Below are 16,986 nucleotides of genomic sequence, written 5' to 3'. Positions count from 1 at the left end.
CAGTGGTGGGCCCGAGGGAGGCAAGGGCTCCCTGCCCGCCCATTTCCAGCCTCTTGACCCAGCTTCAACAGCGCTCCTGCTGTTCCCGCGCCTCTCCTCGCCAGTCCTAGGTCTCCCAGTTTGTCACTCCCATAAGAGAAATTAACAGTTTGCCAGTCTGCATATAAACAGGAAAGCAGGCTGTTAACAGGAGCTTCCTACCCTGCTGCCAAGCCCAAGCCCAGTGTCCTCCCCTCCCCAGCCTGTCAATTGTGACGAGGAGAAAAGGAAGAGATGTGACAGCGACGTTCTCTGGACGCTGGCTGGGCTCCCTGAATGCGTTTGTGTGTGGGAAGGGGGTGGGGGTGGGGTGGGAGCTGACAGCTGGGTCTGCAGCTGGCTGGTTTCGCCTATTTTTGTTGTTGTTGTTGTTGGGGGTGGGGGGTGGGGGCGGCTGGCTGCTGATTAAATCAGAAACAAAGCACTACCACATTGATGGCTGTGCACACCAATGCTGTTGAGCTGCAGAGAACAATTAATTGCCATATCATAGGATGTGTGCGTGAGGTCAGGAAGGCAGTTGGGAAATGTAAAAATGCAGCGAAAAGTGTGTGCTTGTGCTCATTAGAAGCCTGCTTTCTATAGGCCCCAAGACCTCAGTGGTGACAGAGGCCCAGTTACCTCCTGCAGCCATCTCAACTGGGGTGGTCTGGCATGCCGATGAGCTACAGATGGGTCACACACTGCCAACAAGTCAGGGAGCCTCTCGGCTTTGGCAGATTCATCCATTCACTAGAAACCACAGTGCAAAAGATGCTCGTCTTCTCTGTAGGTTGAAATATGAAGAAGAGCTGCCTCTTCAAGGTTAGTTGTGGCCTCTATCTGGTATCATACAGGTCAGAGTCTGATTTTTAATTTATTTTATTTTATGTGTGTAAGTGTTTTGCTTGCATGTATGAGTGGGATCATGGTGACAGTGAGGGTCAAAAGACATTATCTCATTCTGTGGAGCCGGAGTTAAATATGGCTCCAGGTGGGTGCTGGAAACCAAAGCCAGGTCCTTTGCAAGAGCAACAAGTGCTCTTAACCGCTGAGCTGTCTCTCCAGCACCATATTAAAAATTTGTGCAAATGCATGTGCTCACACATCCACATGTATGTGAGTGTGTGTTGGCACATGGGCATACCCGTGTGTGAGAAAGTCAAGGGACTACATTGGCTGTTATTCCCAGTATCATCATCCACTTCCTCTGAGACATGGCCTCTTAGTAGACTTGTGTTGGAGTGATGTTTTTATGCACTGTGTAAAGATTGTCTCTGTATTACACAAGGCTGATTTCTGAACCTGCAGAGGTCCGATTACAGGCTGGACTTGGTATTGTTAAGCATCGTCTGTCTTCGTGATTTGTAAACACTCTCTCACTCATTCTGATTGGTTTATTAAAAAGCTGATGGCCCATAGCAAAGGCAGGAAGTAGAAGGTGGGACTTCCAGGAAGATCAGAACTCTGGGAGAGAGTTAGATTAGCCAGGGAGATGCTGAGAAGGAAGCAGGCTGGAACTAAGACAGAGAAGTAACTAATGAGCCATGTGACAGAATTTAGAATAAGTTATGAGCTAGTCGGGAACAAGCCTAGGCATAAGACCTAGGCATTAATAATAAACATGTCTCCATGTCCTTATTTGGGAGCTGGTAGTCCCAAAGAAAATGCCATAACAGACTTGAGCTCACCAGTGAACCTCAGAGATCTTCCAGTTTGTGCCTCTCCAGCACTGAGAATCAAAGTCAGGACCTTCAGTGCTTCATTGAAAGAGTTTCTCCCCAGCCTCAAGCTCTATTTTTTTTTTTTTTTTTTTGGTCTGGTGTTATTAGACGCGTTCTCACGACCGGCCAGGAAGAACACCACAGACCAGAATCTTCTGCGGCAAAGCTTTATTTCTTACATCTTCAGGAGCAAGAGTGTAAGAAGCAAGAGAGCAAGAAGCAAGAGAGAGAAGCAAGAGAGCGAGAAAAGCAAGAGAGAGAGAAAACGAAACCCCGTCCCTCTTAAGGAGCATTCTCCTTCGCCTCGGACGTGTCACTCCCTGATTGGCTGCAGCCCATCGGCCGAGTTGACGTCACGGGGAAGGCAGAGCACAAGTAGTCATAAGATACCCTTGGCACATGCGCAGATTATTTGTTTACCACTTAGAACACAGCTGTCAGCGCCATCTTGTAACGGCGAATGTGGGCGCGGCTCCCAACATCTCCCCCTATCCTTTTAATAAGAGCAAATAGGCCACCCATATTAATGAGAGTGGAGATAGAGGTCAAATCCCCAGTGTGTAGGTAAAGGAGCCATGTACAGGATTAGCTCTTAGGCTTACAGGCTTTTACCCAGAGCGACCCTGACCTGCTCCCGTGTCGTTTTGCCTGGGGGAAGGGAACTAGGACACTGAACCTTCATGAAAGATGACATGTCTCCCTAGAATAGGCTCATATATGCCGCAGAGCCTTTCCATTGCAGTGCTTAGCCTTGCAACTCTCTCGGGCTGCTGAAGCACACTCACTCTATCCCGTGCAATGAGACTAGCCTCGTGGGATATAAGAGCTGAGTGGCCAGCGACCTATTGCCTAAGCATAGATATATCAGGGGAAGCTCCATGTTCTAGTCCTGCAAGCGCCTGGGCAATAACCACCTTGTCTCTCCTAGTTTAGGCCTTAAGCTTACAGACCAATCAAAGAAGCAACACTAATCCACAGCAAAGTGTATCTCCAAATAATATTAATCCCACCCATTTTTTAAAGAAAGAAAATGCTGAGGAGATCCAATTGGGTAATCCTTTGGTCAGGGACAGGTCCAAGCGCGTGGAGTTGACCTGAAGTCTCAATTCCCGAAGGATCTGTTCAAATTCAGCCATCCAATTCTGTAACATATACTGAAAAAGACTTTTTGACAAATTAGCTGCCCTAGTAAATTTAACATACTGAATGGAAATAACACACAATTCCGGAAACTTTTGTTCACATCCCAGCTGAGTTATTTGTCATAATACATCTAGTTGTATCTGGACAAGATCTATGAGTTGATTAACCAGCATGAGACCTCTCTGTATCTTGACATTAGCTGAGGCCTGTTCATCTATGACTGTAGTCACTGAGGCTGACAAAGTGTTAATGGTGTCAGTCGTCTGGACCTGTCCAGACAGAGCCAAGGCTGTCTGAATTAAGGCCAAACCCAGTTCCTAGTTAGTGGTAAAAAAGCAGGAGAATACTTGAGCATTATACATCACCGTCATTGGGAGTGGAAATGTCGACATTATCCCCCAACGCTGCTCTCTTTTTATTATTGACGCCCTGGACATCACCAAGACGAGGGACATTAGTATTCCCTTGGTCAGTCTGGATTTTTCGGGTGAGTCTTTCTGGTAACCAAAATGGGTTGTCTTCATTCTGTGGGAAAACACAGATAGCTCCCCTGGATCTTATCAAAATAGGATCCGGGCCATACCATTTATTATCAAGGACATTTTTCCATTTAACCATCTCATTGGGCCTATCTGGCTCTGTACAATGACGTTCAGCCGCAGTATGGCCATGAGCATCAATATTTAAAAAATTGAGTGTAAAGAGTGCCAAAGACACCGACACTCTTGGTGCTCGGGGTACAGTCTCCTCAAAAGTTCCCCTCTTCTGTTTTATAAGATAGGTTTTGAGGGTGCGATGCGCACGCTCAACAATACCCTGTCCTTGAGGGTTGTATGGAAGTCCAGTCAGGTGGGTTACGTCCATCTGACGGCAGAACTGTTGGAATTTTTGAGACGTATAAGCTGGTCCATTATCAGTCTTAAGGAGTCTGGGTTTCCCCCAAGCACTCCATGCCTCAAGACAATGTTGAATCACATGTGAGGCTTTTTCTCCGGTTAACGGAGAAGCAAACATGATGCCAGAACATGTGTCAATGGACACATGGAGATATTGAAGTTTTCCAAAGGAAGAAACATGTGTAACATCCATTTGCCAGACCTGTAGAGGTCGAATACCGCGTGGGTTAATTCCCACATGAGGAACTGGCAAGAACTCACAGCAGCTTTGACATTGAGTAACAATGTCACGGGCTTCTTTTCTTGTCAAGGAGAAACGACTGCGTAATGTTTCAGCCGTCACATGAAAATTGTTATGAAAATTTCTTGCAGCCTCTACCGGGGATGATAGGGCAGCAGCCACCACTTTAGTGGCCTTATCTGCCAAATCATTTCCCAGAGCCATGGGGCCAGGTAGGCCTGAGTGGGCTCTAACATGAGTAATATAAACAGGAGATCTTCTAGATAACAAAACTAATTGTATCTGTTGAAAAATATTGGCAACTCTACTGGAAGGCTTAATCACTCCAGCCACTTCTAAAAGATTTACTGCATTAACCACATAATAGGAATCTGACACAATATTAAGGGGTTTTAAAAAGGTTTTTAAAACTTCTAAGACCACTAAACATTCTACCACTTGAGGTGAATTTTCATTATACTGTTTGGATACCACTTTACCATTAGCCACATAGGCACCTATGCCAGTTTTTGATCCATCAGTATATACCACAATCCCATTTTTAAGTGGGTTTCTTACTGTTATTTGTGGAAACACAACAGATTGATTTTGGGCAAACTGTAAGATTGGATGTTTTGGATAATGGTTATCTATTTTTCCTGAAAAGGAGGTAACTAAAACTGCCCAATCATTAGATGCGGCTGCCAAGGTTTGAACCTGTGCAGCGGTATAAGGTACAATTAAAAGATATGGACTTTGCCCAAAGTGGGTGATTGCTGCTTTTAGACCTTTAAGGGCAAGCTGTGCAATTGCATCAGGATACCAATCTATTATTTTAGCTGGGGATACGTTTGGATGGATCCACAACAATGGCCCATTCTGCCACAAAACTGCAGTTGGCAATTGTGCTGTCTTAAAGACACACAAACTGAAAGGTTGCGAATCCTCAATACGTTGTAATTGTGCATTCTGTAAGGCTTTTTCCACCTTTTGTAAGGCCTGGTTAGCAGCTAGAGTAAGAGTCCTAGGGGAGGAGATATGAGGATCTCCTTCTAAAATACTAAACAAAGGCCTTAACTCAGCGGAAGGAATCTTTAAAAAAGGTCTGAGCCAATTAATATCTCCCAACAGCTTTTGAAAATCATTTAAGGTATGGAGGTGATCTCTTCTTATCTCTACCTTTTGGGGCACAATCTTATCTGGGGACACCACAGAGCCCAAGAATTGTCCTGTATCAGAAATTTGGACCTTTTCTGTGGCTATCTGTAAACCCCACTGACTTAAAGTTTTAAGTAGAAAAGGATATGCCTTTTGTAGCATGGTAAGGTCTTTATGGCACAGGAGGATGTCATCCATGTAAAGGAGCAAAATTAAAGAGGGGAATTGTTCCCTCACTGGCAAAAGAGCTTCTTGCACATAAAGTTGACACATAGTAGGACTATTGGACATTCCCTGTGGTAAGACCTTCCATTGATACCTCTTATCAGGTTTAGCAGAATAAGCTCTCTGACCCGTTAACAAGTCAAAAGTCCAATCTCTCTGCTCTGGAGTTAAAGCAGCAGCGTTTGCTCGGTCCTGCGCCTGTGCAGCCTCTCGCCACAGAGATCTCCATTCCAAATATTTGCCCATATTAGGGAGAGCGGCTTTTGCAATCATTTGCCAGTCGGCAGGAGTTAGTGCCATGCCGGCAAGCCTGTCTAACTGCACCAAGGTAAAATTAGCATTGATTCCATATTTACGGACCGACTCGGCAAGTTCTTTAATCTGCACATATTCTACCGGAGCGTGGACACGCCCACCCTCGGCTCCTTCAAAGACCGGAAATGCCTGTTGTATTTTCCTTTGTTCCTCTCTGGGAATGAATGAGTCTGCGCACTGCCTCTCTGCGCACTGCCTCTCTGCGCATTGCTGACGCACTACGCAGGGCGGGGACTCCGCATAGGGCGGACCTTGAAGCCGACTGCCCTGAGGCCAATCAGCAAACTGGCCTTCGCCAGCCGCTTTTGGCTTTTTTCTTGACCAATTAGCTGGCTGGTAATGGGCTGCTTCTTCCTCCCAGTCTGTTTCCTCAGAGGAGAATTCTTCACCTGCTTCAGAGCTACTAAGAGCTGGCTCCCCGAGCCCATCCAGCGATGAGCACAGGCTCCTTTTCCTAGAGACCTCCGCTAATTGATCTTTCTTCTTTTCCCTTTTTCCTCTTTTTCTTCTAATCTCTCTCCAGGTATTCTTACCTGACCTAAACTTTTCCTCGGGTTCAAGACCCTTGGAAAGGCCTGTATACTTATTTTGTGTACCATATTTCCTCTTTGTTCCTACTCTCTCTCCCCGCTTTACTTCTGATAGCTTGTCCTGAATTTCCTCTAGAATTTTCAGCCCTATCTTAATCACTTGATAACATGTGAAAAGGAACAAAAGGGCTCCTAACACCAGAAAAAATTCAAGGCCAAACATATTCCACTTTACTTCTGATAGACTGTCTTGAATTTCGTTAGAAAGTTCAAGGCCAGGCTTACCTCGTAAAGCTGTACTCACTGGTACTCTCGTTCCCCAGCTGAAAAGTTCTGAATTCATACAGTTGAATCCTTCTTAACAGTCTGCTTTACGGGAACCTTTATCACCGTCGTTCCCCAGCTGATGAGTTCTGAATTCGGCAGTTGAATCCTTCTCAACAGTCTGTGTTACGGGAACCTTTATAAACGTGATCCGCAGTTCTGGTTCTGAAATGAAGTATCCCTCCTGCGCCGGTGATGGTTAACTCCCTCCCGGGTTTTTCTTCCCGGTCTTTCGGCACCAATTGTTATTAGACGCGTTCTCACGACCGGCCAGGAAGAACACCACAGACCAGAATCTTCTGCGGCAAAGCTTTATTTCTTACATCTTCAGGAGCAAGAGTGTAAGAAGCAAGAGAGCAAGAAGCAAGAGAGAGAAGCAAGAGAGCGAGAAAAGCAAGAGAGAAAACGAAACCCCGTCCCTCTTAAGGAGCATTCTCCTTCGCCTCGGACGTGTCACTCCCTGATTGGCTGCAGCCCATCGGCCGAGTTGACGTCACGGGGAAGGCAGAGCACAAGTAGTCATAAGATACCCTTGGCACATGCGCAGATTATTTGTTTACCACTTAGAACACAGCTGTCAGCGCCATCTTGTAACGGCGAATGTGGGCGCGGCTCCCAACAGTCTGGAACTTAACTCTTTCCCTTAAGTCAAGAAAATTATAGTAGGGGTCAGGAATTTCCTGGTCCCTTTCCTATTCCTAGAGTTAAATAAGATTAACAGACTCTTCTGTGATACAGACTCAGACCACCTTGTATTTAATCCAGAGAAGATAAATGTATCTATATTAGTGGTTCTCAACCTTCATACTGCCGAGACCCTTTAATACAATTCCTCATGTTGTGGTGACTCCCAACCAAAAAATTATTTTCATAGCTACTTCATAACTGTAATTGTTCTACTGTTACAAATCATAATGTAAATATCTGATGTGCAGGATATCTGATATGTGACCCTGTGAAAGCCTGTTTGACCTCCCAAAGGGGTTGCAACCCACAGGTTGAGAAACTCTAATCTGTATAACTAAAGAGGTGAAATGGAGACCCAGAATAGCATCCAAAGGGCCCCGAGTTGTTTAAGATGTTTAAGACCTGTGCTGGTTTGGCTTTTATTAGTCATCTGGGAAGAGGGAACCTCAATTGAGAAAATACCTCTTATCAAATTATACTCTATCCAATTGAGCATTTTCTTGATTAATGATTGATGTGGGAGGGCCTAGCCCACTAAGGGGCCATGGTCCTGGGTGATATAAGAAAACGAGCTAAGCAAGCCTGGGAGAGTAAACCAATAAGCAGCATTTCCACATGCTCTCTGCTTCAATTTGTGCTTCCAGAATCCTACCCTGAATTCCTCCAATAAGGACCGTGACCTGTAAGATAAAATAAACACTTTTCCCCTCTGAGTTGTTTTGATCCTGGTGTTTGTTAGATAGATACCACAACAATAGAAAACGAACTAGAGAAGGATCTGTCTTATTCAGTGTTCTGTTGCTGTGAAGAAAAACCATGACATCATATTTAAAAACCATGTAACTGGGGCTTGCTTATAGTTTCACAGGTTTAGTCCATTATTATCATGGTGGGGTGCTGGAGAAGTTTCTGAGAGTTCTACAACAGAGGGAAGGAGAGAGAGAGAGAGAGAAAGAGAGAGAGAGAGAGAGAGAGAGAGAGAGAGAGAGAGAGAGAGAGAGACTGGGCTTAGAATATTGAAACCTCAAAGCCCAACCCCAGTACATGCTTTCCTCAATGAGGCTAGACCTCCTAATCCTTTCAAATAGTGCTACTCCCTTGTGACCAAGTATTCAAATCTATGGTGACTCTATGGGGTCATTTTCATTCAAACCACTACATTCCATTCCTGGGCCTCCATGCTTCTTGTAGTCATATCACAATGTAAAATGCATTTAGTTCAACTTCAAAAGTTCTCATAGTCTGTAAGTCTCAACACTGTAAGTCCAAAGTTCAAAGTCTCTTTTGAGATTCATGGCACTCTCTTAACTGCAATTCCCTATACAATTTAAATCAAAATGCAGATCACATGCTTCCAACATACAGTGACACAAAATATACATTCCCATTCCAAAATGGACGGAAGAGAGCATCATGAGGAAATACTGGACCAAAGTAAGACCAAAAAGCAAACTCTGCCTCTCCATGTGTGATGCTCAGCGCGCTCTTCAGATTTTCAACCCTTTCTCTTGTGCTGATTCCATACCCTGTTAGCAGCTGTTTTTCAAAAGTGTCTTATGACTCTGACATCTCTTGGTGTAACATCTCGGGGTGTTCAACATAATCCAGGCTTTACCTTCACAGCTTCATGCAATGGCCTCTCTGGGTCTCCATTCAGGGACACTTCTTGACACAAGGCTGGCCTCAGTAGCTTTCCTTGGCTGTGGAGGAAGATTCTATAACCCCTTTCTTGTATCCTTGACTCTAACGCAAGAACCATGGACTAAAGCTGCCAAGTTCTGTTGTTTGCTAGGACTAAAACATGGCCCTGTTGTGCAATTAAATTTGCACCAGCTTTCTGGTTTTGATGGTTTTCTTCTCTGCTTAAAATCTTTAATTGGAAGCCTAGCTGGGTGGGTCTTGCCCTGAGGCCACCACTTTCTTTATTTCATTTAAATTCATGCTTTTCTTTAAACATTTTATCTCCTCTTTTTCTCCTCAAACTGTACATTTTGTTTTTTGTTTTCTTGCTCAGTTTGCTCCTTTTCAGTACAGGTCTGCATAATAGATCTAATAATTACATGATGCAACAGTAGGCTGTCTTGCAATGCCATTAATCCAAAACTCTTCAATTTAGTTCAGGCAGATTTCTTTGGAAAGGGCAAAAGGTAGCCACACTCTTCACTAAAATATTGCAAGAAGGTTTTGTGGCTCACCTACTAAAATTCTCTCTGAAATCTCTTGATCCAGGCCATTATAGTCTACATTGCTCTTAACACCACCATTTTCATGTTCCTACTAGTATGGCCTGTTAAGTACTGCTTAAAGCATCCAATTGCTCTCCTAATCCAAAATCCTAAATTCCACATTCCACCAACAAGCAACATGGTCAGGCCTGTCACAGCAACACCCCACTCCTGGTATCAGCAGAATGCAAACAATGGAAAGTGTTTAACTGAGAAGGTGTTGGAGAATAGTTGATATATCTTTATAAATATCCTTTTTAGATGCTGCTTGCTGGACATTTTATAAAAACTGAGCCTTGAGGGCCTTGAGATTTATTTGTGTTAAACAAAAAAAAAATTTTTTTTTTTTCTCATTATGGTCCTCCTTAGAAGGTGCAACTCAGGTAAGGGACTGTCTGTCATAATTTATTCGGGAGATTCTAGGGAACAGACACAAAGGCACAGGGAGAGGAGGAAAGAGAGTCCACCCACATACCTTAATGAAGCCATTTCTTAGCAATTGATGCTTAAGCCTACTCAGGGTCTTTTGGAAAGAAAAAAAAAAAAGTCTCTGGATTGTCCTGATAAACAGCCAGCAGGAGTAGCCATCCATCATTGTTTGAGGGCTGTATTCACATGAGTCCTAACTGTGTGCCCCTTTCTGCAATGCCATTGTAGAAACAACAGTGAACACAGGGCAGGGGCCTGGTTTTGAGGCAAGACTCTGTCAAGGTGAGGGGTCTCTAACCTCAAAGGGCCACCCCACATGCCCACTGTAGCAATTGGGTTCATATGAAGGTAGCACCTTCAGCCATACCATAGCTCTCTCAGTCCCCCTTCGTCCTACTGCTTAGGCCTCTCCTTTTCTAGTAGTCCCACCGACTCCTGTTAAACCTCTCATTTTTCCTGGGAAGACTTCTATTTATAGTTACAAGGCAAAAGTACATTAAACTATTGGCATAGTTGTTTCTTTGGCTCCAGATAAGTGGCTCTGGTGGTAAAATTTTAGATGAGAGCCGGGTGTGGTAGTGCACGCCTTTAATCCCAGCACTTGTGAGGTAGAGGCAGGTGGATTTCTGAATTCGAGGCCAGCCTGGTTTACAAAGTGAGTTCTAGGATAGTCAGGGCTACACAGAGAAACCTTGTCTCAGAAAAAAACAAAAAAAAAAAAAAAAAACAAAAAAAACAAATCAGATGATCAGACTCCAGGGGGTAAGATCTATAGCTTTCTAACTTCAGGAAGAGGCTCAGAAAGGCAGCAAGCTCCTAACCGGAGGAGGCACCTAGATGAGGCTCAAGCTAGACTCATGTTTTCTCCTAAATCTACCCCAGATCATGTGACAGGACGGGAACTCTTTCTTAGGCAGTATTGCTTGATAGTTCCTTTCAGCTGGAGAGAGCAGCATGTACTGCTTCCTGGCTTCCTGAATGGAAGGGGCAGGAAGAAGGAAATCCAGAGATCCCAACTCTGGCAGCTGCTACTGGGGTTCTAGCCAAGATCCTCTGAGCACATGGCACGTTCTGTGCATCTATGGGTGGGATGGATATGAGCATTCCTTCCTTACCTTTCAGTGGATACCTGACCAGGCTGAAAAGGAAGAATGCTTGATTCAAGCACTTGTAGTTTCCCCCTTGGCACAAGCATCTTGTTTGCTTCTTGCACTGATCTGAGCAAATCAGTGTGAGTGGTCCTGGCTCAATAGCAGGAGAGGCTGGACACATGTCCTTCATTTCCTGTACCTCTGGCAGGAAAGATAGACATAGTTTGGGCTGTAGGATTCCCCCTTGCTTTATTATTATTATTTTCAAACTTTTATTGTACTTATCCTGAAACAATTTCTAAAAGGACATTTTGTTCTGCGGGTAATTTAGAAAAAAAAATGGAATTCTGTTTCATCAGTTTAGAACAACCTAAAGATCTTTCTCTCCCCCTGCCCTTTGTCTTTCTGTCTCTCTTTGTGTGAGGGAGGGGAAGGGACACAGTGGTGGTGTTGGGCAGGGAGAGAGAGAGAGCATGAGCTGGGCTGGGGATTGGTTTGACCTTTCACAGTCCTCTCCCACAGTTGTAGGCCTAGTTGGGAACCTCTGTGAAGCGGTTCTGATTGTGACTAGTGCCTCAGGGAAGACAGTTGGGAAGGCAGATAAAAGAGGAGAAGGTCATCTGTAAGCACCCAAGGATAGACAGAAGCCAGTGTCTGTCTGCATTGTTCCTGTAGATGGTGTCTCTGTCCTGCAGGAGTGGCTCCTTCCCTTTGCCACGGAACTAAACACTTATCTATGGGGAAAGGCTAAGGGAAACTCAGAGGAAGGTAGAACTGCTCTGAGCTTCACTGCTGCCTTCTTCCCCACCGGCAACAAAAAATGATGATCCTTCAGATGAACAACAAGAGAGCTTCTGTCTCACACCCTTCTTCCAGACCACACACAAGAGTCCTCTTTGACAAGGTCAAACAAGAAATGCACTGCTGGGAAATTTAGTTGAATGTAGATAAACTGACACTTTTTTTTTTTTTTTAAAGCCTGTGATTTGAGCAGTGTACTGGAGGCATTAGTAAATTATGTATTCTCACAATAATCTCCATTTATACATACGAGGGAAACCAAACAAAGCCACTGCAGTGAGCATGATGGAATTGGGGGTTGGGGAAACAGGGAAGCATGTGACCTCAGCCCCCTCTTAGAAAGCAATGTGGATTATAGAGGTCCTGATCAAGAGGTTTCTGAGGCAAACAATTCGCAATGGGCTAGAGAACCTTTTTGGTAATATTTTGGCAAAGAGTGTGACTGCTTTCTGTTCTTGACCTAAGAACTTACTTGAAGCTAACTTGGAAAACAATGGACTAATTTCTTTGGCCGAAAAGTCTCCAAGACAGCCTAATATCAATTATGTTGTGTGTTTGTCTGTAATCACTGTTAGATAGGTCTATAATGAAAAGGAGCAAGTGGAGTAAAATAAATACAAAATGTATAGTTTGAAGATAAAAATGGCACCAGGAAATTATATTTCAGAGCCAATGCTTGTGCTGAAAGAGAAAAAAATAAAGAGAGGATCGGTGCAAAATGCAATGAAGGGAGTGATGCCCTCAGGGCAAGACTCCATCCAGCTAACTTTCCAGCTGTGAAAAGGAAAGTTCTGAGGATCTTTTTTTGTTCCTAAAAACCACCAACAAAGAAATCTTCTACTAATATAGGGGGCCAGGTTCCAATCTAAGTGGGCAGTTGAATTTGGCAGTGTCATATATATTAGAGTCATGAAAGACACTTGGCTAAAGGGGAACCTTCCTCCATGGTAAAGGAGAGCCACTGAAGCCAAACACATGACAAGGAGTATCAGTATGAAGAGCCTGAGAGACCATTGTGTGCAGCTATGAAACTGAAGCCTTGATTGTGTTGGAGATCCTTAGATGTTGGACACAATAACCAGGAACATCTGCCAAGGAGAGTGTCAGACTGGGAATGGAAGTGAAGTATGTTGCAGGCAGTAAAGCTGGAAGGGTAGAGCCATCTAAGCCCATTGACATCATGAATGGAGCAATGTAGAGCTTTCCCTGCTGGGTTTTGGTCTTTCTTTGGCCTATTATTTTATTCCCCACTTTGGGAATGTATCCCATTCCCCACTTTTGGGAATATATATTTTGTGTTATTGTATGTTGGAGGTTTGTAATTTGTGTGTGTGTGTGTGTGTGAGGTGGGGGATGAGACAGAATTCCTCTGTATAGCTTTGGCTGTCCTGGAACTTTCTCTGTAGGCCCCAAACTCACAGATCTGCCCACCTTTGCCACCTGAGTGCTGTTATTGAAGCTATGTGCCACCACACCTGGCTGAAATATGTAATTTTTATTTTATTTTATTTTACAGGAGTCTACAACAAATAGATTGTCTTGGGTCTCAGAGAGGATTTGGACTTTTAAAGTTTATTGAAATTGTGAAAGACCATGAGGACTTTTGAAGTTGGACAAAATGCATTTTACATTATGATATGGTCATAAACCTATTGAGGCCAGGGAGCGGAATGTGGAATGTAGAAATTGGCCCTCATATGTGGCTCTTTGTATTATGTTAATTTGGGTCCCCAAATTGTTTACCTGAAAATCCACACGTCTGCATGCAAGACACTGAGGGACTGGACTGTGCCTCCATTTGGTTCTGATTGGTAAATAAAGTTGCTGGCAGCCAATGGCTGGGCAGGGCAGATAGAGGCAAGACTTTTAGGATTCCCAGGCAAGGGAAGGAGGGAGAAGGAAGAGAAATCCACACTGCTGGGAGATGGAGAGAACAGATTCTATGCCTGAGAAGGTGAGGGACAGAGAGCATAGCCCCCATGTAGGAGCCAGGGAGAGCATCCCCAAGAGGGCTGCCCAACTGGGTCCAAGGCATCAAAGATAAAATAAGATTTAGTAAGTAATAACTTGGGAATATTGGAGGGAGGTAGATTAATCATGTGGAGGTTAAAAAGTGGCCCGGTCATTGAGCTGGTTAAGGCATATCAAAATATAAAGGCTATGTGTATGTCTTTCATTGGAGAATCCAGAACATTGGGGCAGGTATTGAGAAACACACCTTCACTGGGATCAATTTGATTATTTAATTGGGTACTACTATACTCATGTGCTTGTAAGTTTGAATTCTTGCTTTTCAGTTTGTGGAAATATTTGGAAAGGATTAGGAGGTGTGGCTTTGTGGGAAGAGGTGTGTCACTGAGGGTGGGTTTGAACTTTCAAAAGACTCCTGATTTCAGTTCTTTCTTGATATTTCATGGTTGTGGATCAATATGTGAGCTCTTAGCTGTACCTTTAACACAACCATGACTCTAACCCTCTAAAACTATAAGCAAAATTAAACACCTTCTTTTATAACTTTCCTTGATCATAGTATTTTATCACAGCATTAGCAACTAAGACATATAGTATTTACAGACTTTGTCAGCAAGTGAATTTGACAATATTCTTTTCCTGTTTCAGTACAGCTAATTCACAATGAAAGAGCCCTGTGACCTACTTATAAGCTTCTGGTTTTGTCTTTTTAGCAAACATATACAGCAAGATTTACCTAGCTGTTATCCTTGTTTTGTTTTGAGTTAGTCTTACATGTAGCCAAGGATTTCCTAAAACTTTCCATCTATCCCTATCTGAGAGTCCACTGCCTCTGGAGTGCTAGAACTAGAGGTGAAGACTGCCATGCTCTAAAGTTATCATGCTTTCTACTCTAAAGCCACTCTTTACCCTTTTCTAAGCTTAATGTTATGCTTTGAGTGGGAGATGTCCTCCACAGGTTTGTGTTGGTCCCTGTACTGGCTAGTTTTGTGTCAACTTGACACAGCTGGAGTTATCATAGAGAAAGGAGCTTCAGTTGAGGAAATGCCTCCATGAGATCCAACTGTAAGGCATTTTCTCATTTAGTGATCAAGGGGGAAAGGCCCCTTGTGGGTGGGACCATCTCTGGGCTGGTAGTCTTGGGTTCTATAAGAGAGCAGGCTGAGCAAGCCAGGTGAGGCAAGCCAGTAAAGAACATCCCTCCATGGCCTCTGCATCAACTCCTGCTTCCTGACCTGCTTGAGTTCCAGTCCTGGCTTCCTTGGTGATGAACAGCAGTATGGAAGTGTAAGCCGAATAAACCCTTTCCTCCCCAACTTGTTTCTTGCTCATATGTTTGTGCAGGAATAGAAACCCTGACTAAGACAAATTGGTACCAGGAGTGGGGTATTCCTGAGACAACCTGACCATGTTTTGGGGAGGTCTGTGGAAGGACTTTGGAACTTTGGGTTTGAAGATCCATTCCTTGTTAATAGCTCTGTTAGATGTTTTGTAGGAGCTTGGAAGATAATGTTGAGAACAGTGCAGAAGATGGAGGCCTGGCTTGTGAAATTTCAGAGGGAAAATTAAAGACTCTTTTCAGGGCCATTCCTGTTTTGATTGTGAAGATTCTGTAGTTCTGGTTAGCTGGGGCTGAAGAATTAGCTGTGATTAACAAGATACCAGAACTACTAAAGCAAAAACTTTGCATTACTGGGACTATTGATGCTGGTTAGCTGGAGCTAAGAAAGTAGGAGTGATTAAGAAGAGACCAGCATCATTGAGGTGACATCTTCTGGGAAGTGTTTTCTGAGAGCACAGTGGCTGTGTTCCAGATATAGCCAAAGTTGTACATTGTGCTGTGGCTGGACTTGGTAATGTGTAAGGGTCACCTAGGTGGTACTGGTTTTGAAGGCATGAAGGAGTTGAGCAGAGCAGCTGAGGCTTGGCACTGTGAGAGGCCATGGAAGGCCATTGGTGAAGGTGCACTGCAGTTGCAATTGAAGGCCCAGGACTGAAGGGGTCATGCAGTGTTTTGGAGATGCCAGTACCATGAGATGACCACCAAGAGCAGCAGCAGCAGTGGAGTACAGGCATCTGGAGCCTAGAGGACGATGCGTGTGCTACAAAGGGCATGGCTGGAGAAGTGACCCAAGCCCTTGGAGGAGCCCAGAAGATTGTGAGTTGGATCCCAGACATTGGAAGGTTGGAGATTGATTTTTGCTTTTGATTGTGACTGTGCCCTGATATTTTCCCTCTTGAAGGAAGAAACTATTTTAGTGGAGCCCACAGTTAAGAGACTTTTAATTGTAAAAAGACTTTGGATTTTAAAAGAGATGGATATTTTAAAGATTGAAATTTTAAGAATATGTAAAGACTGTGGGACTTTTAAAGTTATTTAGATCTTGGGGATGAATAAGATTGTAAGGGTTGAGGCTTATTAGTGATGTTTTTGTGTGTCAAGTTGACAAGGGGTCAATTGTACTGGCTAGTTTTGTGTCAACTTGACACAGCTGGAGTTATCACAGAGAAAGGAGCTTCAGTTGAGGAAATGCCTCCATGAGATCCAACTGTAAGGCATTTTCTCATTTAGTGATCAAGGGGGAAAGGCCCCTTGTGGGTGGGACCATCTCTGGGCTGGTAGTCTTGGGTTCTATAAGAGAGCAGGCTGAGCAAGCCAGGTGAGGCAAGCCAGTAAAGAACATCCCTCCATGGCCTCTGCATCAGCTCCTGCTTCCTGACCTGCTTGAGTTCCAGTCCTGGCTTCCTTGGTGATGAACAGCAGTATGGAAGTGTAAGCCGAATAAACCCTTTCCTTCCCAACTTGTTTCTTGCTCATGATGTTTGTGCAGGAATAGAAACTCTGACTAAGACAGTCCCTAGCTTGTGACATTGCTTTGGGAAGGTGTTGGGACATGGAACATGGCTGGAATAGGTAGAACTGTAGAGTAGACCTGAGGGTTATATTGTTATACCTAGAATTTATTCTTTCTGCTTCCTGATACTCAGAGGCCCAAGAAGCAATGATGCTAGTTCCTTCCATCACAAACTCAGTCTGTCTCAGCCACCATGTCCTTCCTGCAATGGTAGAGTTAAATTGTGAGCCAAATTAAATCTTTCCTTTCTCCCTTAAGTTGATTTTGTCATGTATTTTGTAACAGTAATGAAATAAGCTTAGTCAAACTCTGACCTTCTTCAAGGGTTTCATTCTCCAGTGGTCCTATAAATACTTCTCAAGGCAGTTGGGGGT

General features: G+C 44.0%; 1 long non-coding RNA gene across 1 annotated transcript in view; it reads left to right on the top strand.

The window, feature by feature from the left end:
- The first annotated feature begins 427 nt into the window (after positions 1-427).
- Positions 428-16,986, top strand: part of Gm51939 — a 64,160-nt gene continuing 47,601 nt past the window's right edge. Inside the window, exon 1 of the long non-coding RNA XR_003949864.1 lies at positions 428-843. This is a non-coding gene — a long non-coding RNA (predicted gene, 51939). The remainder of the gene's footprint in view (positions 844-16,986) is intronic.

This window comes from Mus musculus, chromosome 11 (assembly GCF_000001635.26).
Source record: "Mus musculus strain C57BL/6J chromosome 11, GRCm38.p6 C57BL/6J".
Lineage (NCBI taxonomy): Eukaryota > Metazoa > Chordata > Mammalia > Rodentia > Muridae > Mus > Mus musculus.
Note: the sequence above shows the minus strand (reverse complement) of the source record. Positions and strands in the feature narration are given on the sequence as shown.